Source organism: Tiliqua scincoides, chromosome 3 (assembly GCF_035046505.1).
Source record: "Tiliqua scincoides isolate rTilSci1 chromosome 3, rTilSci1.hap2, whole genome shotgun sequence".
NCBI classification, from domain to species: domain Eukaryota; kingdom Metazoa; phylum Chordata; class Lepidosauria; order Squamata; family Scincidae; genus Tiliqua; species Tiliqua scincoides.
The window spans coordinates 184,472,726-184,499,083 of NC_089823.1; positions in this window are offsets into that span (position 1 = coordinate 184,472,726).

Here is a 26,358-nt window from a genome sequence, read left to right on the forward strand (position 1 = left end):
AGAATGTTCCAACAGGAACCTATTGCATGTGAAAAACAATGGCAATGCCACCACCATGTCTTTCACACACAGGAATCCCACCTGGGATTCCACTGTGTGCCAGGAATGAAGGAATCCCACATGGACTGGCAGAGAGAACACACTGATTTATTTCCATACTTTCAAAGTGCAGATAGATGGTTTCATTTGAATAATTTAACTGCAATTTTAACCATACTTTCCTGAGAGTAAGCCCCATTGAACAAAATAGGAAAGTGTGGTTAGGATTGCACACTCTCAGGAAAGTGTGGTTAGACTGCAGCCTTAGGGCACAATCCTAACCCCTTATGTCCGGGTTTTCTAGCACTGACATAAGGGCAATGCAGCTCTGAGGTAAGGGAACAAACATTCCCTTGCTTTGAGGAGGCCTCCATGAGTGACACCAATTGCAGGATGCAGCACATGTCCCATTGGCACCGCTATGCCAGGGCTGGAAAGCACTGACATAAGGGGTTAGGATTTCGCCCTTAGTCTTTTAATGAAACAAATTGCCTGCATCTTAAGAGCAGGGGAAAATAAGTATCTGTAGCATAAAGGCAGATTGTAGTACTACACAGTACTATGCTGCCACAACTTTTTGTAAAAGTTGTATGCCAGTGGTGTCACTAGGGGTGTATGTGGGATGTGGACCACACCAGGTGACGCCATGGGGGAGTGACACCAGAATGACTGCAGAGGGCTTATCACGCCCCAAGTCTTATGAGGCTTCTTGTGGAGGAACAACCCTTACTCACTTCGAAGGGCACCTGCACACAGCTGGGGCGGGCCCAGGGCTGCACTGGGTGACACCATCCCTAGTGACACCACTGTTGTACGCATTGACTTTTTGTTATGTAACTTTTAGGGGTTAATTTTTCTTTGTGCAATTGCCTATGGCTAATAGCAGTAAAAGTGAACCTGCACTGGTTGTGGACAGTTCTTTGCGCATCATTATCTCTGTATCAAGTCTAATTATAGAACTATACATATAGTTCCCAAAGGCCTAATAAGTTCCTAATATTCATCTATTAATGAATACAGCCAACTGGGAATTATAAGAACCTTGAGAGGGAACAAAATGTCTGAAATGAAGAGGTAAAGAAAAGGACATTAATGCATTTCACAGTAACTTCATTTCATACGTTTTGATCCTGTATAGAAGGAGCATTAATGGGACTCATGCTAACTGACTCTGTTCCTGGTCCACACACATCCATCACCATCCATCCATGTGGATGGATGTCCACACACATCCATCACCATCACCATACCATCCATTTGTGTGTGCACAGCTTATGTAAAGACTAGTGGTATGCATGTAGACTCTGTAAGTGTGATCTGGGACCTTGCAACACACACACACACACACACACACACACACACACACACCATCTTCCACACACTATATTAAATTCCAGAAGGAAATGAAGACATCATGCAACGAGAAAATAAACAGCAGGGAAAGTCATGCTTGGGCAAGTCTGATCATGCTAGAAGTAATGTACTTGTGCCTCTGTTAAAAGAAGAAAACAGAAATACAAAACAAATTTAGAGGATAGCTCAGGTTTCCTATGAAAGCAATCATAACCTTTTGCAACTGTTTCCAAAGAAATCCCACTGGTCATGTTTGTTATGGAAAAGGTGAAAGATCAGAAAAGGAAGTTCAGAAGAAAAACAGTGTGTGTGCTGTGGGGGGGAGGGAGGGTTCAAGTGTCAGGAACAGAAAAATACAGGAGGATAAGGGATAAAAGTGAGGATGTTGAATATGCTTCTGGTAGTCCTATGTAGGGAGTCCCCAACTGTGGATCAACCTGGTGGGACATCTAACAAGAGGCTGCATTGACAGGTAGCCCAATCCTATCCCCAGCAGTGCTGTTGAGTACAGCAGCACCAAAATGGCTACCACTGCATCCAGCAGCACAACTGAGGACACCAGAGATCTCCTCAGGGGAAGGGGACACCAGCAGTGCAGTGTGCCTTCTCAGTTGTACAAAAAAACCCATGGTGTGTTTCAGAGCCTAAGAGAGGAATTTTATCAGGGAGTACAAATTTTCTTTTGGGTCCCCTTCAGGGGTTAAAAGTTTATTTTGGGCCCCTTCCCTTCTCCATTGAGTCATAATGTCACATGACATTTGGATCACAATTTCTACGAATTACAATATATAAAAATTATGTCGGCTTACACAAAATGTGACTGCTACTTTTCATCCAATATTTGCAAACATTTTCTGAGATCCCAGGAAATTTTCAGCTCTCCTTCTTTGGCTCCAGGGCCCTCTTTTTGACTTCTGGCCCAGGTATAATGTACTCCCTGCACATAACCTCCTTTTATGGGCCCTGGTGTGCTTTGGTAATTTTAGCGCCTTCTCAGTGTGCCATGAGCTGAAATGGTTTAAAATCACTGTACTAGACACATGGGGTGCGGTTTAAGTCCAATCTAGATGTGCCTAAGCAGTGGTGTCACTATGGTTTACATCACCCGGTACGGTATCTCCATGATGGACCTCTTCCCCTGCAGTGCACGGGGCAACACCCCCCCCCAAACAGTGGGGATGGTGACAAATCATTGCCCCACCCCCACACCATTAAAATTGCACCTTTAAATTACAATATCATATGCATAGCCTAAATGAACTTTATGTATTTAAGCCTTATGTATTTATTTCTATAAAAATGAACAGGAACAAATACACAAGCACAGCAACACTTACTAAACATCTTTAAAAACAAGGAGGAACAAATAAAATTCATGAACAGTGCAACAGTTGGTGAATAGCTCCATAGGCATTACTAGGGTTTGGTCACCCTTTGTGAGAGCTCATTGCATCACCCCCATGATGGACCATAAAGAGTAAATTACATTATCATATGCACAACCTAAATGATGTGGCATCACTAGGGTTAGTGTCATCGCCATTTATTTCTTTTAATATATAGAGCTGTTTAAGAAATGAGAGCTGTTTCATACTGTTTCCCTCCTGTGTCATAACAACACCTCATTGGCTCTTGGAACAATCAGTCTCACTGATCAGTTTTGAGTGAAAGAAATCCACTTTTTGTTACATAACGTGGTTGTGTTTTCTTCTGTTCTTTGGGCTAAAACATTTGATAGAATAGAGATATTTCAGTGCGGTTGGTTTCATTGCATTTTGCATGAAATTCTGAGTTGTATGTTCTATAACATGATGCTATTATTCTGAAATACCAAGATTTCACAATTTTGACTAGTAGTAGTGTCACCTCCCCAGTGTGTCATCTGGTGCAGCCCACATCCTCCTAGCAATGCCACTGTGCCTAAGTTTCTCTGGATTGTGCTCATGGATTCTGGAAGAACCTTGCCTTAGGAGGTTCAACTGGTTGCATCCTTTGGGAAAATGTAAAAATACTGCACTTCCAATGAGCATTTGCCCAGAGTATTGGTCTGGCTTGGACCTACATTATATTGCCACCGTTGATTTTTCGTTGCTGCTGCTGCAGGGTTGGGTCTATTCATTATGTTGCAATTCTTTGCTGCTATTCACTGTGCTCTCTCTCTCTCTCTCTCTCTCTCTCTCTCTCTCTCTCTCTCTCTCTCTCTGTTACAGATTATATTGTTAAGAATTTTTATTACAATGATATCCATCCCGGAGGTTGAAAAAAAAGAAAGAAAAAGAAAAAGAAAAAAGAGGGGAACCAAAGGTACTAAAACAATTTTTATTGCAAGACACTCGAATGAACATATTCACGCCTGACACGTTTTGAACTACCAACAATTCTTCAGTGGCGATAACGTCTCTTGTTTTACGTTAAATGCTTCCATCCTTGTCAACATTTAGAACAAATTTTTCAGCATCTCTGGGTTCCCTTTGTTTTGATTCATTTTCATGCTGCTGTTCCCCTCACTATTTTTTCCTCCACATCCTGGAGGTTCTAGTTATAGGGCAGAAAAGTATGCTGTGACTTTTTTATAAATAGATAGATAAAATGGAAAAAACTCTTATTCAATCTCAATACAGCTATTAACAGCCCAATCTTATGCATATTAATTTAAAGAAATCCCTCAATGGGATTTACTCCCAGGCACGTATGTTTAGGATTATGGCATAGAGTAAATACTAATAGTCAGTGATTAACAGAAATAAAATGTAAGGTAGTCTATATAAAATGAAAAGCAAAAGAAAAAATCGATATGAAACAAAAAGAGATTTGCAGATTCCTAGACTGAATGTGTAATTGTGATCTCCTAAATGAAAGCTTGGATGGGGAATTGGAATTATTGTTATATTTTTCAGTGTTTTCCTTTAGTATCTTGATGGAAGTAACTACATATAACATCTAACACAGACTTGCCCTTACTTCTAAATAAGAGTTCACTGTTTTGTAGCAAGGCAAAGCATCATGAAATAGATATACTACACTGCACTGCCCGATGAAATAAAATTAGCTGCTACTCCTGTGAACTGTGATGAACTCGTTTGACAGCTGGAGCCCCAAGAAAGGCAGCTGGGAAGTTTGCAGCATTCAAAAGAAAGTTGTAATGGGTGATACAGCAACATAAGCAGTCTCTGAACAGGGAATGTGAAAATATTTCTGTCTTTCTAGCCAGAAGGGGTGGTGATGTTTTTGGTGGTGGTTTTTTTTTTAAGCGAATGTTTCTTGTGTGATAAGTCTTCAGGCTCCATGCATGGTGATAGAGCTAATATAACATAGTGGATAAAGGTCACTCCACACATCGCATTCATACCAATCAGGTTTACACCTAAGATTTTTTTTTAAACATCTGAATAATGTAAGCTGTGAATGCAACACACAGATGTTTTGAAACAAGTGTATCACTCAGGTGCACTATTTAAAGAGCTGGGATTGGCTTGGGCAGCTCCTAGCTAGCTGTAAAAAAAAAAAATGTAAAAGAGCTAATGGAACAAGCCTCTATTTTATATGTCAAGATTTTCTACTGCTTTTCTGAGGTCCTTTGTGGGTAGCCCAACCCTAACTAAATCCCTGCGTGGCAATATAGCAGCATTGGCATGACTGTATCCTGGGGGGGGGGGGTGATTTTTGGCCACTGGAGGCCTCTTCTAGGTATGGTAACATTCGTTCCCTTGCTTCCAGGTAATACCCAGTAGCCACTCAGGGCCAGATTAACTTAGTATAAAAAGTAGTATATGCTACGGGCCCCACATTTTTGAGGGCCCTGCACTAAATGTTTGCAAGTTGTCTGTGGGGAAATTGGCACCTCACAATCTGGGAACCCTATTGTTTACATGTCAGGGGAGCTGTATGTTGCATGATACAGTATCATTAACAGACATCATTAATAACATGATATGAATAAATAATTTCATTCAAATTTTTCACTGCGGGCACAATTCTATTGTGCTTCAGCATAGGTGAAGTGCATGATCCACTGGCGCAGGCTGTCACAACCTTACTAGAAAGCATGTTGTGACAGTAGAAGAGTTTGAGGTGCTGGCAGGAAGGCCTGTGCTGGCCTGCTGATACCTGTGGAAGAACAGTTTGTGCCGCAGCAGGTAAGCTCCATTTGGGCAGGCGAGAGAGCGGGGGAGGTGGAACAGGGTAGGGGAAGGAGGTGCCAGGGAGCGCATTATAACATACAGGCCCTGTACTAGCTTAATCCGGCCCCGTAGCACTGTGTGTCAACTTGGACCTGTATCAGCTCCCTCATTGGCTCTAGTTCGTATTGACCCTGGAAGGCTGATGAGGCTCCAGGAGTGGATCAGAATTTGGCATCTGCTGCTGCTTCCAAAACCACCCCCTCCTGGACCTGATCCTGGACCTGATCCAACCTCCTCTCTGTCGCATCACGAGCTCATTCTGCCCACCCACCCCCGTTCCACCCTCCCTGTACCCTCCCTGTACCTCCCTCCGCCCTATTCCATCCGGCCTCCCTGCCAACAGCCTGGCAGCGCACATTGGCAGAGGCAGCTTTGTGACTGCTGTAAAGCAGCCTCCACTGATGCAATGAACAGTATGCTGGCTCCCAGTTGGCATAGGATTGGTCCATTAGTTACTTCACAGAATCTATGTAACCATTAGTCCTTTTCTTCAATAGTCTTTGGCAAGAGAAAGTTCTATCAAATAAGTGATCTTCAGGAAGCGCCAACCTCTTCCCCCCCTTGGGGAGACTCACAGTAATGAAATATGGATAACTTCTGGTCCTTGCCATTTATAAGCCTTATCCTCCATTGTTGTCACATTTGGAGACTACTTTAACCAATGAGCAAATATTGAATGAGTCAAATGATTTGCTCAACAGTGATGCTATCATCAACACGGACTACAGAGTGAATTTTGCAGTTACAACTTTAACATTCTTTCACTTGCTTCTGTCAAAACATTTACCTGGCAGTCTGATTAATAATAATAGAAGACAGATTAAATTATCTTCAGGCATATTATAGACTATCACACAGACAAAGAATTTAAATTAATACCTTGGCTGCTTGCGCATAGTCATTCTGACAGGAAGACAGACACAGAAAATTTAATTATGATCAGACTCATTTGTTTCCATCAGACATATTGAAATAGTCACAGAACTGGCTGGTAAGTGCAAGCTGTGAATCTGAAAACTTTTAAGCAAAGAGTTTTGGTTGTTAGATCAGATCCTCGTCTTTTGTAGAATTCCAACCCTTGTAGATATTTAACAGCCCAATCCTAACTTGCGCCGGAACAGGCAGGCCGGCGGGCCTGCGCTGTATCTAGCATGAGTTTGGGGCTGTCTCAGGCTCAGCCTGAGGCAAGGGGAAACTTTTGCTTGGGGAGATCCGCAGCAGCCCAAATGGGTCTACTTGGATCTGCACCACCTAAATTGGTGGCGCAAATCCGAGCAGCCCAAAGCTGCCCTGGGCTGCCCAGAAATGGTTCTAGGATCTGGCGTAAGTGCTGGATCCTGGCCCCACTTCCCACTCCCTGCCCAGCTGCCCCTGGGAATGCCCACCGCCTGCCCTCCCCCCACCCTGAAACGCCTCCCCCCTGCTTCCTCCCTGCCCTCCCCACATCCCCCCAGTCCCCTCCACTGCCTGAGCTCAGCCGGCACAAACTCACCCTGCCCAAGGACCACATCAGCTCAGGGAGACCGGTGCATGTCTGTGTGCCAGCCTATCCCCCCTTATGTCAGTGTGAAAGTGCTTTACGGCACTTTCGCAACGACATTGGGCTGGCGCAAGGAAGAATAAGCAAACCAAACAACAGGTGACATCCAGAGGGTTCTTCCACTAGCAGAAATGTTCTTGCATGAAAGATGTTTCACAAGTTTCTTATGCATGGAAGAAGCCTCTGCAGCAGAGTAATTCCTGTACTAGCAGGAGATATTGTGCAATATATTGGACTGCCTCTTGCACATTCTCATTGCAGAAGCTGATGCACAACCTTATATTGTGTGTCCTCTTGCACATGCTTGATATCAAAATGCCCAGCTCACAATATAGAAATATCCCAAGATGCCCAGTTCACAATATGAAATACCCACAAGGCTCTTCTCTGACCAAAAGCTAGCATCTAATATCCCTCTCAGAGAACAAGCTGGCTGTAGTATGGACCCACAAGGGTGAACAGAAAGCCATAAATAAGGGCAATCAACAAATAAGGATGAAAGAGTTAGGGTAAAAGGGATGAGTTAGAGTACCAGATCCTCTGTAAGGGATATGTCTGTAAACAAATTGTCGATGCGTATTGAATTGCCCTCCTCAGATCAACATCCTGAACTGATAACACATGCCAAATGTTGTTTTTGCCTGTTGGCCTGTTATTCTTCCCAGGGATGCTATCCTCTCTTTGTGTGCTCTTGTCCCCCTCCCCTACCTAAAATACCCTATAAAACCTGCATCATTGTAATCCTTCGGGGTCCTCCACGTGTGTGTGTGTGGGGGTCCCATTTGCAAATGAGTAAACGTTTACTTTTGTCAGAAGTCCTTTGAATTCTCCTGTCATCTGTTGTTTGCCGCTCCAAAATCCAAACTAACAGTGTGCCCATTTGGGATCATGCTGAAAATCTTTTTCTTCTGGAACACTGCAGAACACCACAGCTGCTGAAGTGTTATTGTGGATGCTAGATTAAGAACATAAGAACATAAGAACAGCCCCACTGGATCAGGCCATAGCCCCTCTACTCTTCAATGTGAAAAAGACTGTGGGTTCAGACTGTGGTTTTTTATAACTAGCTTCAGACCTTACAACCTCAGACATGTCTATGTTAAAACAGAAAAACAACAAAAACTCACATTCCGAAAGGACATGTGATTCTTTCCTTTTTGCCCTTGAGGCATGCCTCTGTTTTTCCAAGAGATTGCTTTTAGGATTGTTATATAAAGCCAAAGCATCTGTAGGATATGATAGAGGATTTAACACATCTAACACATGTAGATTCAAATCCAGAGGCACTTTTGAGTACAATTGATTAAAATAAGGTTGTTCTTAAGGCACCTGATAACTTGGAATTTACAACAAAAAATAAAAGCGTAAGTTTCTTGCAGTGCAATCCTATACATGCTTCCTCAGAAGTAAGTGCCACTATATGCTTTAATGCCCTCCTTAATGTGCAATGCTAGGCAAGTCTACTCAGATGTACGCCCCAACAAGCGACCTTAACCTCGCTAAAAAAGGAAATGTCCCATATTTACAAGAATACAGGAATGATGCAACTTGGAATTATGATGCAACTTGGAATTATGATGCAACTTGGAACTAAGTCAGGGAATTAGAGGACAGGTCCTCTCATGGATTGAGAACTGGTTGGAGGCCAGGAAGCAGAGAGTGGGTGTCAATGGGCAATTTTCACAATGGAGAGAGGTGAAAAGCGGTGTGCCCCAAGGATCTGTCCTGGGACCGGTGCTTTTCAACCTCTTCATAAATGACCTGGAGACAGGGTTGAGCAGTGAGGTGGCTAAGTTTGCAGACGACACCAAACTTTTCCGAGTGGTAAAGACCAGAAGTGATTGTGAGGAGCTCCAGAAAGATCTCTCCAGACTGGCAGAATGGGCAGCAAAATGGCAGATGCGCTTCAATGTCAGTAAGTGTAAAGTCATGCACATTAGGGCAAAAAATCAAAACTTTAGATATAGGCTGATGGGTTCTGAGCTGTCTGTGACAGATCAGGAGAGAGATCTTGGGGTGGTGGTGGACAGGTCGATGAAAGTGTCGACCCAATGTGCGGCGGCAGTGGAGAAGGCCAATTCTATGCTTGGGATCATTAGGAAGGGTATTGAGAACAAAACGGCTAATATTATAATGCCGTTTTACAAATCGATGGTAAGGCCACACCTGGAGTATTGTGTCCAGTTCTGGTCGCCGCATCTCAAAAAAGACATAGTGGAAATGGAAAGGTGCAAAAGAGAGCGACTAAGATGATTACGGGGCTGGGGCACCTTCCTTATGAGGAAAGGCTATGGCGTTTGGGCCTCTTCAGCCTAGAAAAGAGACGCCTGAGGGGACACACGATTGAGACATACAGAATTATGCAGGGGATGGACAGAGTGGATAGGGAGATGCTCTTTACACTCTCACATAATACCAGAACCAGGGGACATCCACTAAAATTGAGTGTTGGGCGGGTTAGGACAGACAAAAGAAAATATTTCTTTACTCAGCTTGTGGTTGGTCTGTGGAACTTCTTGCCACAGGATGTGGTGCTGGCATCTAGCCTAGACGCCTTTAAAAGGGGATTGGACAAGTTTCTGGAGGAAAAATCCATTACGGGGTACAAGCCATGATGTGTATGCGCAACCTCCTGATTTTAGAAATGGGTTATGCCAGAAAGCCAGATGCAAGGGAGGGCACCAGGATGAGGTCTCTTGTTATCTGGTGTGCTCCCTGGGGCATTTGGTGGGCCGGTGTGAGATACAGGAAGCTGGACTAGATGGGCCTATGGCCTGATCCAGTGGGGCTGTTCTTATGTTCTTATGTTCTTATGGAACAATTGATAAACGTTACCCATTCATACTTTAGTATCATTGAAAGCTGTAGGAGAACTTCCCTTATTCTTTTTTCAGCGTAGGGCAGAGATGCATAAATTGGAAATCCTGGGCTCACAAATTATTTCAGGACTCACTAATGGTTCAGTACATAATAGTGTTTAATTTAAATCATGTGTATTAGCATGCAGAATAGAAAACTCATCTTGGGATACACTTCCCTGATTGCTTTTCACAAGCTCTGTCTCTTGCATTCTTTATCAAACCAGCAAGCATTGATTGATCCATGTCACAAGGTGGGTATGCCAACACAGGGCAGAAAGGGGTTTGTCGAGGCCAGGAAGTGGGCGGTATTCGTGGCAGCAATGCTGCCAATATGCTATCTCCCTTCCCTGCTTTGATCCATCTACCCAGGTCCATTCGGACTTGTGCCAGCAAAGCAGCTGGTGTAGGTCTGATTAGACCCAGAGGGTTAGTGTGGGCTTACCCATGGATTAGGAAACAAATGTTCCCTTGAGGAGGCCTCCAGGACCCAAAAATCCCCCACAGAATGCAGTCCACACCCTGTTTGATTGGCTGCATTGCCACCAGGCAAGTTAGGCAAGATTGGGTGCTAATAATAATCATAATATGCATAGGATTGTGCTGTTAATGTTAGAAAATATGTAATTGTATTTGATCACTTTTGTTGTGAAAGCTGTTTGAAGAGGCACCCAGTAGTTCTTTGTGCTTCATCCAGACTTTGCAGCAGCTCTTTATTCTCATTCAAATTCTAAAGCCCAGGCTTCTGCTCTTTGTTCTGTTTTATTATTTATAAACTCATATGTTATTAAAAGTAAACAAAATCCAAGTCCATTTCAAATTCACTTTTTCTCCCCATCCAAAATGCTGGGGCAATTTCATCTGGACAGAAAGGACATTGTGTCGGAGTAACACAAGACTTGTGTTTCTGCAAAAATTAAATACCACAACCCAGTGTTCTGTTTGCATACATGCATAACATGGCAGGTGTGATGTTGGCAAGTGGCTGAAAAGGACACAAATGATTGAAAACAGCCCAAGCCCAAATTCTCCATCTGTGCCTCTTTAATTAGCATGAATACACTGCAGAGAAAGGCTATCGGAACGTTGTAAGGCTTCGTTCAGAATAGCAGCTGTCTTGAACTTGCAAACCACTTTTCTAAAAGTTTTTCAAAGCACAGTATGCATCGTTTCTACAGAAACTCTGACATCCTGATCCAACTAGAGGCCACACATACACAAAAACAGGGTCCTGCACAGAAGAGCCTAGGTGGGTGGGAAATTGGAAGTACAAATGGGTGGTCTGCATATGGTTCTCCAGCCAACTCCAGAAGCCAGTGTGAGTCTAAAAACCAAATGGGTATTCAAATCCCATCATCAGCACCCAATTCCATTCACGATCATCTGAAACCAAAAGACTCTGATGCAAAATCACAGTTAAACTGCAATGACAATCTTATTAGAGACTAATGCAGGTTTCTCAAACTGTGAGTCAGACCCACCCACAAATGATGTCCAACCCTCCCACCCACCCTTTTGTCCAGTTGGCTCCAAATTGGATCCCTTCGGATGCAATTAGAAGTTGCACTGGGCCTCTACAGGCCTCCGGAAGCAGCCACAAAGCCACTTCCAATTTACTTCTGGGTTCGTGAAAGTGACTTCTGGTTGCTTCCTGAAGTCTGTGGAAGCCTGGTGCCAGAGAAGGGGGTGGGTCATGGTGCCCTCTGCCACAGAACAGGTGGGCCACAGTGGGGGGGGGGGGAGTTAGAGAACCCCTGGATTAATGTATCTTGCAAGAATGTGGTGAGGATAAATGAAATTAAAATTATAAAGTATCCTGTCATAATAATAAGGATCTGAAGGATTTAGGTAACTCACTTACAGTGAAATCCTATGCATGTCTATTCATAAGTAAATACAACTGTGTTCAATGGGGCTTACTCCCAGGAAAGTGTGCATAGCATGGCAGCCTTATTTGGCAGCATGGCAGCATGGCAGCAAAAATCAAGTATTCATAAGAACATAAGAACTTACGTTCTGAGCCCCACTGGATCAGGCCATAGGCCCATCTAGTCCAGCTTCCTGTATCTCACAACAGGCCCACCAAATGCCCCAGGGAGCACACCAGATAACAAGAGACCTGCATCCTGGTGCCCTCCCTTGCATCTGGCATAGCCCATTTCTAAAATCAGGAGGTTACACATGCACATCATGGCTTGTAACCCGTAATGGATTTTTCCTCCAGAAACTTGTCCAATCCCCTTTTAAAGGTGTCCAGGCCAGTCGCCATCACCACATCCTGTGGCAAGGAGTTCCACAGACCAACCACACGCTGAGTAAAGAAATATTTTCTTTTGTCTGTTAAACCAAAATCCACACTGTTAAATAACAAAAACAATCCTATTTTCCAAGCAAAGGTGAAGGATGATCAAAATTGCACTCCTCTAACAGCCCAATCCTAACGGGCAGCCCAATTCTGAGCTGCCCGGGGCGCCTCAGCTCAGTGGCACTGCGAGGGCTGCCGCCAAATCCAGCGCCTCCTGTGCTACCATGGGAGGCACCTTGGGAGTAGGGGACGTTCATCCCTTTCCCCCGAGTAAGGGAAGCAGCTTTGCAATGGGGCTACTCTCTTTAGCGGCAACCAAAAGGTCGCTGCTAAAGTAAAGGCGCTTGCGTAAGGCACACAGCCTTCACGAGCGCCTAGGATCCTGCGGAGCAGAGCTCCACAGATCCTCCTCCCGCCCAGTCCCTGGCACACCTCCTGCACGCCCCCTTCCTGTGCCATGCCGGCCTCCCCGCCCCCTCCCTGCATCATGCTGGCCTCCCCCTGCCCCGGAACGCCCCCGTTCCCGCCCCCGTTTGCCGTTCTGCAGCCTGGTGGTCGCAGGCACCGCCGATCCTCGGAACATGGGTGCCCGCCGTGCGCTGGCTCAGCGCCGGCTGGAGCTGAGCCAGCTCCGGCGGGAGCCTGGCAGTAAGCCCCGCAAACATGCCTTATGGCACATTTGCGACTGTGGTCCATGCCATGGAGGCGTGGTGCAGACCACAGGATTGGGCTCTGTATCTCAGGGATGAATCATCTCACCCAGCTCCAGCAAGAAAGAACTGAAACATGGGAACCCATGGGAAACACCCAGAAATCCTTAGCAGAGGGAATGTGAGTGGAATCTTATCAATAAAGTGGCTAAAAGTAGGCCAACTCACAGCAGAAACAAAAAGTTTTATCCTCACTTGTCAAGACTGTGTAACTATCTGGTCGCAGTCAATAATATATAACAAAGCTCACAAATGAGACTGTTGTAAAAATCCATAGATGAGTAAGATACAGTTGAGGATGCAACAGCTGGTTATCTGTCTTATCCAGTGCAGAATATCTTGCAAGACACAATTAGGATGCAGAAATCATTCACTGCCTACTGTGTGTGTAACACAAATAAATCAGCTTCAGAATCAACTTCTTCCTACAAATACAGAACCGATGCAGAGCCCAATCCTGAGCTCAGCGCACTGGCTCACTGCTGGTGCACACTGTTGCAAATGTGCTGCAAGGCATGTTTGCGGGCCCTAGCGGCGGTGCTCTGCTGGTGCTAGCCCAGGAGGAGGTGTGGGGGGAGGAGGCAGAGGGAGGGCAGGGAGGAAGCATTCCAGCTGTCCTCCACTGGATCCAGAGCCTCTGTGTCAGACTGGCCGCCCCTCACGGAGGCTCTTGATTCTACACCCTTCGGGTCGATGTAGAATCAAGTAGCTCCATTGCAGGGCTACTCGCTTTACCCAGGGGAAGGAGACGAATGTCCCCTTCTCCTGAGGAGCTGCCGGTGGCTGCCTGGAGAGCACAGGATGCAGCAGCAGCCATTTTCAGCACTGAGGACCCTGGAAGAGGCCGTATTGAAGTCAGTAAGTCAGTAGGATGGACAGAATGGGGCAGGGAGTGGGAAGATTGTGGCAGATTGGGAGGGGAAGGGAGCATGTCAGAGGCAGGAGGGGGTTATCCCTCCAGACCCTCCTGACACACCCCCTTTGTCTTCTTGGACTTGTGTCAGCTAAAGAGCTGGGAACACTCTGAAGAGACCCAAGGTTACAATAACCTTGTAAAGTAGGTAATTGTTATTATCCCTGCAACACAGATTATACTTCAGATACATTTTGTTGTCATAAGAACAGCCCCATTGGATCAGGCCATAGGCCCATCTAGTCCAGCTTCCTGTATCTCACAGCCGCCCACCAGTATCTCACAGCGGCCCACCATTGTCCTTCCACTATGTTCTAATCCTTGATATATGTCACATGATGTACTAATTTTTACAATAACTTTGTATTGTAGGTAAGTGCTATTATCCCCATATAGTAGAAGAGTTGCCTAAGGACATTTAAATGAGTTCATGGCAGAGGTGAGATTCACACTGGTGATTGGTGTACCTTTGGGACTTTCATCCTGATTCTTCAGGCTGCTTCAGACTACTACCTTTGGTGTAGGATGGCTTATCTAGTTTTCATCACACTCTTCGTGGTCGTCTTAGAAATTAGAGTAGATAGTTTTGTCCACACATATCCTATCAATTCCTTGGGGTCCCAGCAGACTGTGAAGTACATTCTGGGATCTCACCCAAGAATTCATGTTTGGATAGGAGCATTCTTGGCAGCAAAACATCACAATATGATGATCATATTAAAAAATAAACCAAATAAATGAATGATATTACTGGCAGTGTGTTTTGTGTACAAAGATGTCTAAAAAGCACCTGAAAAGCACGGACCTTTGAACATTTTGTATGTGTCTGAAAGCCTTATTTAATTGAAAGTGGATTTTAGACCGTAGGATGTAATTGCTTGAATTTTCGCAATTCATTTCTGTACTTTGAGGACTATCCCTCTTCTCAAGAGTATGAAGTGTGTGATCAGGAAAAAATGATTTGAAAAAAGAAGTGTGAGCTATTATGTTGTCAACATGTTATTTGTTTTTTTGTTGTCCATATTCACTTGTTAGCCTATTTGAGCATAACAGAACCAGTAGCAGACTTACCATTAACTGAATGGGAAAAATACCCCGGGCAACCTTTAGGACCACATGGAAGCCTCTCTGAGGCTACCAATGTGGTCAGAAATTGTGCTTCCGGTTTGCTGGAAGCACAGTTTAAGACTTCAGGGAAACCTCAATTGGCTTCCCTGGTGCCTCCTGGAGACATGCGAGGTTCCATAACACTGTGGGAGTGGGGGGCAGATTGGCATGTGGGGGTGGCATCTTGCGGGGGTGCCATTGCAGATCTTTGCCCTGGGCGCAGTGCTGGGAAGTCTGCCACTGAACAGAACCTGTTTTTGTATGTGTATAACATTCATTTGTTTAATACATTACTATTACAGTATATTAAAAAAACAAAAACATTTCCTTAAACCAGTGGTTCCCAAACTGTGGGCCAGGACCCACTGGTGGGTCACAATCTGATTTTGGTGGGCCACCAAAGACTGATGGAAAGATCAGATAACTAATTGCCTCAAACCCTGAAGTTTTTCAAATATCAGATACTATAGCTGCTGACTACCTTGCAAGGAGCCAAGCACCTGTAGTTTGCAAGAATATGTAAATATAGAAAGATAAATGTTTGTGGGGCTTTCTGGTTATTATTACTTATAAATAAAGAAAATTATTTCTTTCTAGATCTCTTTTTTATAAACTTAGATTGGTCCTGATAGAATGTTGTTTTAAAAAGTGGGTCCTGGTGCTAAAAAGTTTGGGAACCACTGCTTTCCTTAAACACTTGGCCTACATTTCAGCAAATTACTTCTCACCAAACCTGGATGTTTTTTGCATTTGTGATATGGCATCACATTCGGTGCATGCCATCTTTCTGTCTCTCTCTGTTTCTATCAAAAATACCTGAAACTGCTCTGTCAATTTGCATTAATGAAGATCTGAAAAAGCATGGCATACTACCATAAATGAGAGGCTTTTTAATGTACCCAAAGTTGTTCTTGAAGCTGGGAATTCATTTCAAAGCTTCCTGAGTCTTTCGCCGTCGGCTGTCTAGTCCATGGGTTTTGAGGCCGATGCGACGTCACAGCAGCTAAGCTTCTGGCAAGCAGAGGCTCCATGACTGCTGTATAAGCAAAGTCCCTCTGTGACTTCAGAATAGACCAGCCAATGGGATCAAATTAGCAGTTAGACTGTTAAACTGGGGAAAGAGGTATTTACTTCCCCTGGGTCATCTGGTCATCCTTCCCACAACAGCATGCAGCACATGCTCCAGCAGCACGACTGTATCAAGGATGCAGGGGAATATGATTGGTGCACTTTGTTTTATTCATATGTTTCTCAAGGCATGAAAGTAAACACACTGCAGAAAAAGAGAGATTCCTTTGAAAGATATTCCCATCCTGCTGCTGGTTTTATTTTCTAACTTTTATAACATGGTAAGTGTACATGGGGACATGTGCCCAATGTGTGAATAATCAGTTACTGCAATTTTGTTCTTCCTTCTTCTGATCATTTGCACTTAATTAATATATTGGGATACTGTTCACCATTCATTAGATAAGTCCCACTGGCAGGGATGAGAACTTGAGTCAAGTGACTGGAGTCCGAGTCGCTGACATGTGGAGACTTGAGTCAGTTCCCGAGTCATCAGTGCAGCTGAATCAAGTCTCCACATGTCAGGCGGGGAAGCGGGGGGTGGGTAGCAATCATGCTTTCCAACCGCATGGTTGCTGTGAGCTCTCCTGTTACTTGGGAGGCGGTAGCTCCATTGAATGGCTGATGCAAATGGGACTACTTTTGAGTACACTGCAAAGAATTGAGTTGTCCTGGTAAGCTTCGTAGCTGCTGCACATGACCTTCCTTCCTCTTGCTGCTCCAATGCAGTCTATCCCACTCGCTCCTGTCTTGTTTACAGATGGGATGGGGTCATCAAGGGAGTGTTTAAAGAGCACTCACTCTCTCTCTCTCTCTCTCTCTCTCTCTCTCTCTCTCACACACACACACACACACACACACACACACACACACACACACACACACACCAGCAGCAACTCTTTTTTCCCCATGGAATTGTGGCTTGCTTTTTAATGGAAAGACTTGTGACTCAAGTCTTTTCGAGTCACAAAAACACTCTTGACTTGGATAGTGCCCTCATTATTACTCATTTTCAAGTCGAGTTGCAGGGGGCGGAGACTTGTGACTCAATTTGAGTCAAACCGCACCTCACTTTCCCATCCCTGCCCATTTGCCTTAAAAAGAATATGTAGGATTTTAAAAGTTGCCACTTATAGGGTTGTATATTCAGGGCGAAACTGCACTTGCAAAAGCAAACTTCTCTGCTGCCACCTGATATAATTCTGATAGCCTTTAGCACACCATGACAACCCTCTCTGAAGGTCAAGATTCTGTGGGGATCCTTCCAGGGGAGGATTCCTTCCAGGGCAGGATTCTATGGGGCATAGTGGGTTTTGCAGTTATGGGGATTTTGGTGATTATTGCTCCACCTTCTTTGTATGAACAAGTGTCTCCCATTTGCCAAAGGGTGGGATACCGCACATATTAATGCTTCCAAGATTTCCTCTGAATTTGGGGGGCTCAAGTGATTTGATCCTCTTTCCAGAACAACATGAATGTATTATCCATCATTTTTCCATTTTGTAAGATTTTTGAGCATTTTTTAGGTTACTGAACATGCAACATTTGCTACAGTTTTCAGTATCTTATCCCTACAGCTTCTGCTGGGCACCAGTGCACATGTGCAATGATTAAATCACCACACAACAAGTAAACCTGATGTGATCATGCAATTAAGATTTCTTTTTGTGCTCCCGTTGAATCAATCCACATAAGTACTGGAGCGCATCAGTAACGGGGAAGAAAAAGAAGTTGTGACCTGCAAATGGAGATAAACTTTCCACATCCGAAATGGATTTCTGATGGTCTCTAAGTTAAATTGCAAGGCAGAGTGGAATGCAGGTCAGATTTGGCCCATTGGACAATGTCAGAACAGAAAGGGAGATGTCCACTTATATCTAGCTTGTATCGTAACTATACTCCTCTGGTTCTCCCCTGCTCTAGCACATGGATGGACAGGAAGAGTCTGTTCATGCAGATGGATCTGTATCTGCAATGAAAAGACAGTGAAGGGGCTGCAATAGTTTAGACATCATGCTGAGTCCTAATCAAATAAATCCACTGGGTAAATGTTGTTACCTTGAACATACTATTTCAGAAGATGGATATGTGAAAGAGAGATGGTGTGTCAAGTTGCAAAGGTGAAAATGAACTTTCAGGTATTACAGGAAATTAGAAGAAAAGAACAAACATTTCTCTCTCTCTCTCTCTCTCTCTCTCTCTCTCTCTCTCTCTCTCTCTCAGCTGAGGAGGTTGAATGTGAATCTATCAGGCAGCTGTGCTATCAATCTTATTATATTAAGCATAAGTGTAAACACTGAAAAATTCATGAAGCAGAATGAAACAGTAAAGCCTAGTTAAAACCCAAAGCTCTGGTTTGATATATGCAGTGCTGACAGAATAAAGTGAAGGAAAGAAGAAGGGCAGTTTTACATGCCTTTAAAAAGAGAAAGAGATAATTTGCATTCATAAAGTTCAAATGCTTGAAAAGTGGAGTTATATCACTTCCACAGAAGATGCTGCAGGAATATCCTAGATCAGGATCACCCTTTGTCTGTTGTTCCTTTGGACCAGGGGTCCCTCAATTTTCAGCTGCCAGGATCACTTAGGAACATAAGAAGAGCCCTGCTGGATCAGGCCAAGACCCATCTAGTCCAGCTTCCTGAATCTCACAGTGGCCCACCAGATACTGCTTGCAGTGGTGTAGCTACAAATTTTAAGCAAAACCCTGAAGCGAAAACCAGAAGAGCCTTTTGGAGGCCTCTAAGACACCCTCTCAAGTTATGATACCTAGGGGGGCAATGTATCCCTCTGCCCCCCTAGCTATGCCACTGGCCTCAGGAAGCACTCAAGACAACATGATACCTATATCCTGTTGCCACTCCCTTGCATTTGGCATTCAGAGATAGGCTGCCTCTAAAACCCTGAGGTTATATACAGTTATCAAGGTTTGTAACCTCTGATTGACTTTTTCTCTATAAATCTGTCCTATCTCCCTTTACTGGCATTTATTGCCAGGTGCAATCACAATTATATTGGCACATTGTGGAGGACACAGTGGTCTGCACAGGTTCTTCCCCATAGTCAGTCTGTTCCTCCACTATTGAGTTAATGTTTGGGTAAAATTACTCAGTCACATTTCATTAGTTTGCACCTGTTAGTCAGGATGTCTCCCTTTCCTTATCATGTCAGGAGATGTTCTGGGCATTAAGTTAGCTAGCGAAATAATTAGCTAGCATTAAGCTAGCGAAATAATTAGCTAGCATTAAGTTAGCTAGCGAAATAATAATAATAATAATAATAATAATAATAATAATAATAATAATAATAATAATAATAATAATAATAATAATATCACGGGCAACATCACGGGCAACATCAATATCACGGGCAACATCAAGGGGATGTATGATGGTATCAAGCAGGCCCTAGGTCCAACACAGAAGAAAATTGCCCCTCTGAAGTCTGCAACAGGCGAGGTCATCCAGGATTGGGCGCAGCAGATGGAACGCTGGGTGCAGCACTACTCTGAGCTATATTCCAGAGAAAATGTAGTCACCGAAGAAGCGCTGAACAACATTGAGTGCCTGCCTGTGCTGGAGGAGCTTGACAGTGAACCAACCTTAGAAGAACTTCATGTGGCCCTGGACTCCCTTGCCTTTGGCAAGGCACCTGGAAAAGACAGCATCCCTGCTGAAGTCCTAAAGTGCTGCAAAGAGATCATCATCACTGAGCTGCATGAAATCCTTTGTCTCTGCTGGAGAGAAGGTGGAGTACCTCAAGACATGAGGGATGCAAACATCATCACGCTGTACAAGAACAAAGGCGACAGGGGTGACTGCAACAACTACCGTGGCATCTCTCTCCTTAGCGTTGTAGGAAAGTTGTTTGCCCGAGTTGCACTAAAGAGGCTCCAGGTACTTGCAGAGAGCGTTTATCCAGAATCACAGTGTGGATTCCGAGCCAACAGGTCCACCACTGATATGGTATTCTCCCTTAGACAACTGCAGGAGAAATGCAGGGAACAACGACAGCCACTCTTTATAGCCTTCATAGATCTCACGAAGGCTTTCGACCTGGTCAGCAGGGATGGCCTCTTCAAGATTCTCCCCAAGATTGGATGTCCACCCAGGCTCCTCAGCATCATCAGATACTTCCACAAGGACATGAAGGGCACTGTTGTCTTTGATGGCTCCACATCACACCCCTTTGACATCCGAAGCGGCGTGAAGCAGGGCTGTGTTCTTGCACCAACCTTGTTTGGGATTTTCTTCGCTGTCCTGCTGAAGCAGGCCTTTGGAACTACAACAGAAGGCATCTATCTCCGGACCAGATCAGATGGAAAGCTCTTCAACCTCTCCAGACTGAGAGCAAAGTCCAAAGTCCAGCTGAAATGTCTGCGTGACTTCCTCTTTGCCGACGATGCAGCTATCACTACCCACTCTGCCAAAGATCTCCAGCAGCTCATGGATCGTTTTAGCAAGGCCTGCCAAGATTTTGGACTGACAATCAGCCTGAAGAAAACACAGGTCATGGTTCAGGATGTGGACTTACCTCCCTGCATTACAATCTCTGCACATGAACTGGAGGTTGTCCATGACTTTGTGTACCTTGGCTCAACGACCTCCGACACTCTTTCTCTCGATACCGAGCTAAACAAACGCATCGGTAAAGCAGCTACCACGTTTTCCAGACTCACAAAGAGAGTCTGGTCCAACAAGAATCTGACGGAACATACCAAGATCCAGGTCTACAGAGCTTGCATCCTGAGTACACTTCTGTACTGCAGCGAGTCATGGACTCTTCACTCACAACAGGAGAGGAAACTGAATGCTTTCCACATGCGCTGCCTCCAACGTATTCTCGGCATCACCTGGCAGGACAAAGTTCCAAACAACACAGTCCTGGAACGTGCTGGAATCCCTAGCATGTATGCACTACTGAAAGAGAGACGCCTGCGTTGGCTCGGTCATGTCGTGAGAATGGATGATGGCCGGATCCCAAAGGATCTCCTCTATGGAGAACTCGTGCAAGGAAAGCGCCCTACAGGTAGACCACAGCTGCGATACAAGGACATCTGCAAGAGGGATCTGAAGGCCTTAGGAGTGGACCTCAACAAGTGGGAAACCCTGGCCTCTGAGCGGCCCGCTTGGAGGCAGGCTGTGCAACATGGCCTTTCCCAGTTTGAAGAGACACTTGGCCAACAGTCTGAGGCTAAGAGGCAAAGAAGGAAGGCCCATAGCCAAGGAGACAGGCCAGGGACAGACTGCACTTGCTCCCAGTGTGGAAGGGATTGTCACTCCCGAATCGGCCTTTTCAGCCACACTAGACGCTGTTCCAGAACCACCTTTCAGAGCGCGATACCATAGTCTTTCGAGACTGAAGGTTGCCAACTAGTAATAATAATAATAATATTACAGGTATTTCTATACTGCCTTTCTTGGTCCTCAGATTTCTCCTCGGACTTTATTCAAGGCGGTTTACATAGGCAGGCAATTTAAATCCCCATAGGGATTTTTACAATTTGAAAGGTTCTATCTTTCAAGAAACCACAACATTCAGATGTTTCTTTCTTGATCTGGTTGCACATTCTGGCCTCCATCCTCCCACACTCAGAGCAGATGGAATAACTCAGCTCAGCTTGTCAGCTGCTTCAAGGTCGCACGGTGGGCCTCGAACTGGCGACCTTCAGATGTTATCTTCAGGCAAATGGAGGCTCAACCCTCTAGACCAGACCTCCTGCCCAATGAGGCAAAATCTCAGGGGATTGCATCAGCTACTTCTTTCTCATGAATCTGTATAAAAGGAGGCTTGAGACGCCATCATTATGCATCAGGCATGGCATTTGGTCAGCTGCACATGGGCCATATGCAGACCTGCCCAGGAGAAGGACACGTCCAGTAGGAGGCACCACCTGTTTGGAGGGAAAAAAGAATGCTCTATTGTGTTTTGTCTGTTTGAGGGAATTGTTACTTGTGCAAGGTAATAAATTCCAGCTTTGCTTAGTCTCCCCACTGGGCTATTCTGAACTGATATAACAGCATCTTGTGGCAAAGCTCCTGCTGGCAGATCAGATGGGGAAGAAGAGAAGGCAGTGGGGTGGGGAGGGGTCATGTAATTATAACTGCTTACTGGACAAAGAAGCCCTGTTTCAGTTGGTGCTCCTCTTATAATTAGCAAGGAGAGAGTAATTATCCAATTGCATCCAAAGCACAGCGCCTTTCCTAGTGGCTGTTTGCTTGTGGGATTTTGCTCTCTCTCTCTCTCTCTCTTAAGATTATGAGCCTTTTTGGGGACAGGGATCAATTTAGTTATTTGATTTACTCATAAACTACTTTGTGAACTTTTTTTTAAAGTAGTATATAAATATTCTTAATAATAATGATGATGATGCAGGGTTCAGTGGGTTGAAAGTGGAGTGAACCGCTCTGCAGTAACAACTTAAAGTTTCGAAGTACTTTGTTCATAGGAGTATGAAAGTTCAGAAGACTGCAAGAGGCCCCAGATTAAGCTGCTAAAGGGTCTGAAAAGGTGAAGGGCTCCTGCTTCAGCAGAGCATAAACAGACCTGACTGATAACCTAGGTGTGGGAAGGTGCTGAAATCTAATCTAGTAAACATAGCTTCTACAGCCCTCTTTGCTCAGATGGAATCATCAAACTAAATAATAAGGGATATCTTGACTTTTCCTCAGCATACCTGTGCCTGAAGAATATATGTGGATTACTAAGCTTGTACTATTCCAATGGTTAGTAGAGCCGGTAAAAGACATTTACTCATTTGTTCAATGTCCTCCGCCAGGATTTTCCATTTTCACGTTTCTCCAGAGTGATATCCAAAACAAACAGTTATAGCCATCCCTACAGAGTCAAGTTAGCCAGCCCATGTACGTATGTTTTGGAGTATGTATGAAAATATATCTGTATTTCACAATGCATATGCCACCTTTTCACTACACCTAATGCTCAAGGAGATGTATGTGGTTTTAAAGAAGCATAATTTAAACAAAACACTCAATAGGAATATGGAACATAAGGCAGCAAAATCTGCCTTACTACCCAATCTTATTGTTTGTTTGGACAGCTTTGGATCATCACTAACAGGACATGTTCCCAGACTGTCTCCATTACTCTTCTCTTAACTACTGTATATTTTCACCTCTCATCTTTCTGCTACCAATCTTGACTCAGTTTCATTATTTGTTGATTTTTTCATATGCACACACACACACACTCTCTCTCTCCCCCCCCCCCCCCGGCTCTGAACGCCTTGATGAGCACCTGCAACCATACCTTCATCTATGTTTGTCCATGGCCTTTGCTCTTCTCCTTTAAGTCCCTCCTCAAGACTGACTTCTTGGCTTTTCCTGAAGCACCCAGGCCTTTCCTGCTGACCCTTCCACTGTTGTTGTAATCACTCCTAAAGCATATTGTCGGTCTTCCCCTTATCATTTGCCTCTTGCAGATTTTGCACTGCAACTCTATGCATTCTTACTCAGAATGATAAGTGGGTCTTTCTTATGTAAGCAAGGTATCAAAATCCTGCATAATCAATTGGCCCAGTCTTATGGCTGGCCAATTGGGTGATGGATCAAAATCCTACAGTCTGATTGGCCCTCTAGTTTAGTGTTTCAACAGTACCAATCGTGGGAAATCTGGGCGGAACTAAGGGGTCTAAAGCCAGGAGTGTTTGCCTTGTGTTCTCATTGCCAGGTTCTGTTCTGAAGATGAAATAAATGTGTTGAGCTGTTATATCTATGCCTTCCCTTATTTGCATGGTCCCACTATTTAACAGACTTCATCCAAGTAAGCGTGCATAGGAATGATAGGATTGCAGCCTGGGTCAGGGACCATTCTGCATACTATAGTATGCATAGGACGCTATTAGTGCTAAATATATTTTTATAGTGTAGATTGCATTGCAGAAAAAGCTCTGATTAGTTGCTGCCATCAGGATTCAGGAATAATGAAAAGCATCACATCAGTTGTTCCACAACCGGCATTATACTAGATTGCAATACAGGTCAGCCTGAAGTTTCTGGATTCTGTAAGGGGAAAATGCACAAAATTTATTGGCTGTTGTTTCTTGGAAAGTAAAAATGTTCAAGAGCTACTCAAATACCTTCCTATTCAGTGTGTTTCTATAGAAGAGAGAATTAAATTTTTCTTCCCTGCACACTTAGCAGTTCTGCTGGTCTGATATGCTAATGAAGCTGGTAAGACTTCCTGCTTTCTTTGGATGTGCAAACAATTCCAATGAGGTAGATCTGGAGATTGATAGGGCAAAGCACAATAGAAGCAGATGAGCCCTGATTGGGCTGCTTGCTTACCGAGATATCAAAAGAAACCTGGAAAGGAATAAAGGAGGGGCAGCCAAAGAGGGCTCAGAAACCAAACATGCACTCAGAAAAGAATTTATGCAAGCTGCAAGAAGCCCTTTGTATTTTTTTTTCCCCAATAGAAATGTTAAAAGGAGAAACACAATTTCATTTGGATGCTTCCTGCCAATAAAATTGTTACTGAGATAACACAGAACTCAAAATAAAAACTTTATATTATTTCTTTTGTTTTGGACAGTTTGGTGAAATACTGCTTGCTCTTGTGTGTGTATACACAGAAGAAAGCCCCATTAAGTTCAGTGGAGTGCTGCCAGAATTGCTACAATGGCAAGTGGAGGGGCCACTTACACTGTGTGTTCTGCCACCTGCAGTACTTACTGCACTGCCCGCTCCCCTATAGCCACTCCATTGATTTTAATGGTTCACTTCCATGCTTCTGAAATGCCAGTCTGTGTGGATAGGATATGGCATAGGATATGGCCTTTCTTCTCACATGCCAGAGTAGCAGCCACCCTGCCGTCATAGGCCAGTTCCACCAGCAGGAGAGCCATAGACGCTGTTGCAAAGCTACACTGTCATGCCTCTGGCCCCAGAGTCAGTCCCGCCAGAGTGCATGCTCCAGATAGAGTGGAGATGTGGGAGGGATGATGTATGACACCTTCCACCCCACATATGACAAGACACACCCTGCACATGGCAAGAACACTATGCCGATATCAGCTGGTGGAAGAATTCAAAGCAATGGGGAAGAGGAAAACACAAGAAAAATCCACCTCCCATATTTCCCATTTCCCTATGGTTGAGTATAAGATGCAGACTACACTGTGTAGCCCCCTTCCCAGGCTCTTGTCACCACCAAACAAGGCTTGCTGGGTCATGCAAAATGTGTCGAGAATAAGAATTTCGTGGCCCCGATACCTTCAGTTAAAACGGCAGGGATGGTTTGTACAATATGGGAGTGGTAACAGAGCTGATTTGCCTGGTGGCAGACCACACTCTGCTGCTTTGCTCCTTCCATGGTTCCTCTTCACAGATGTCACCGGATTCTTGGCAAATGACAGCAGATCCCACACTGCTGTAACAAAATGGGCACCAGTCCCAAACCATGTGCCACCCAACCACCTGGTGAAATAGTGGGAGCCTGCTGGATTTCGATCTTTTCTCTCATGCATTGGCATGATATGGGGCTCAATAAGGAAAAATTCAAATAGTGTCCAGAAACTTCCTGTGCCTATTTGGGGAGGCCTTTGATGTAAGAAATGCTTCTTTGCCAACTCATTTGGAACAGCTTTATGTTCAGCATAAAGAACATTCAATGAGCTACTTAGCATTCATTTGGCTGACTGCATTGAGAATGCCCTCACTGAAGGGTTAAGTTTAATTGCGTCTCATTTGAACTTCTTACTTGCTGAGGGACCAAGACCTGCTGTGCTTGCGCTTTCTAGCTGCTGAAGCGGGCACAAAGGTGCACTTTTTGCTTCACAGGCTGATGTATTCCTTCCCCCTTTTAGGACCTGTCACTCTTTCAGCTTCCTGGAAATGTGCACCACATGTTAGCCTTTTCTCCTTTAATGCAAGCATTTTTACTGACTTCATTCCGCAGCATTAGTTAGCGTCGCAGCAGGTGCATCTGCCTTTTTTTTTTTTTTGGCACCTTACTGGCATTTTTTCAAACAGCTTAGCATTGAAAAAGACCCACAGTGAAAAAGGGCACCTAGTAATGTTCATTAATGGGAACACAGTTGTCATCCTTCACATTCCTGACAACAACGTGTCCCTTCACCCCTAACCTGCATCAAAAAATAAACACTTCAAGCATGTTCCACTCCATTAAAGGTTGGTGACTTGCAGTGGGGAAGACCTGGCATGGCTTAGCTGAATCTTGCAGCCCAATCGAAGTGTTTTAAGGTAGCAGATCTCCCAAAGGTGCGCCATTGTCATGCTCTGTGGGACCACCAACATAACTGGT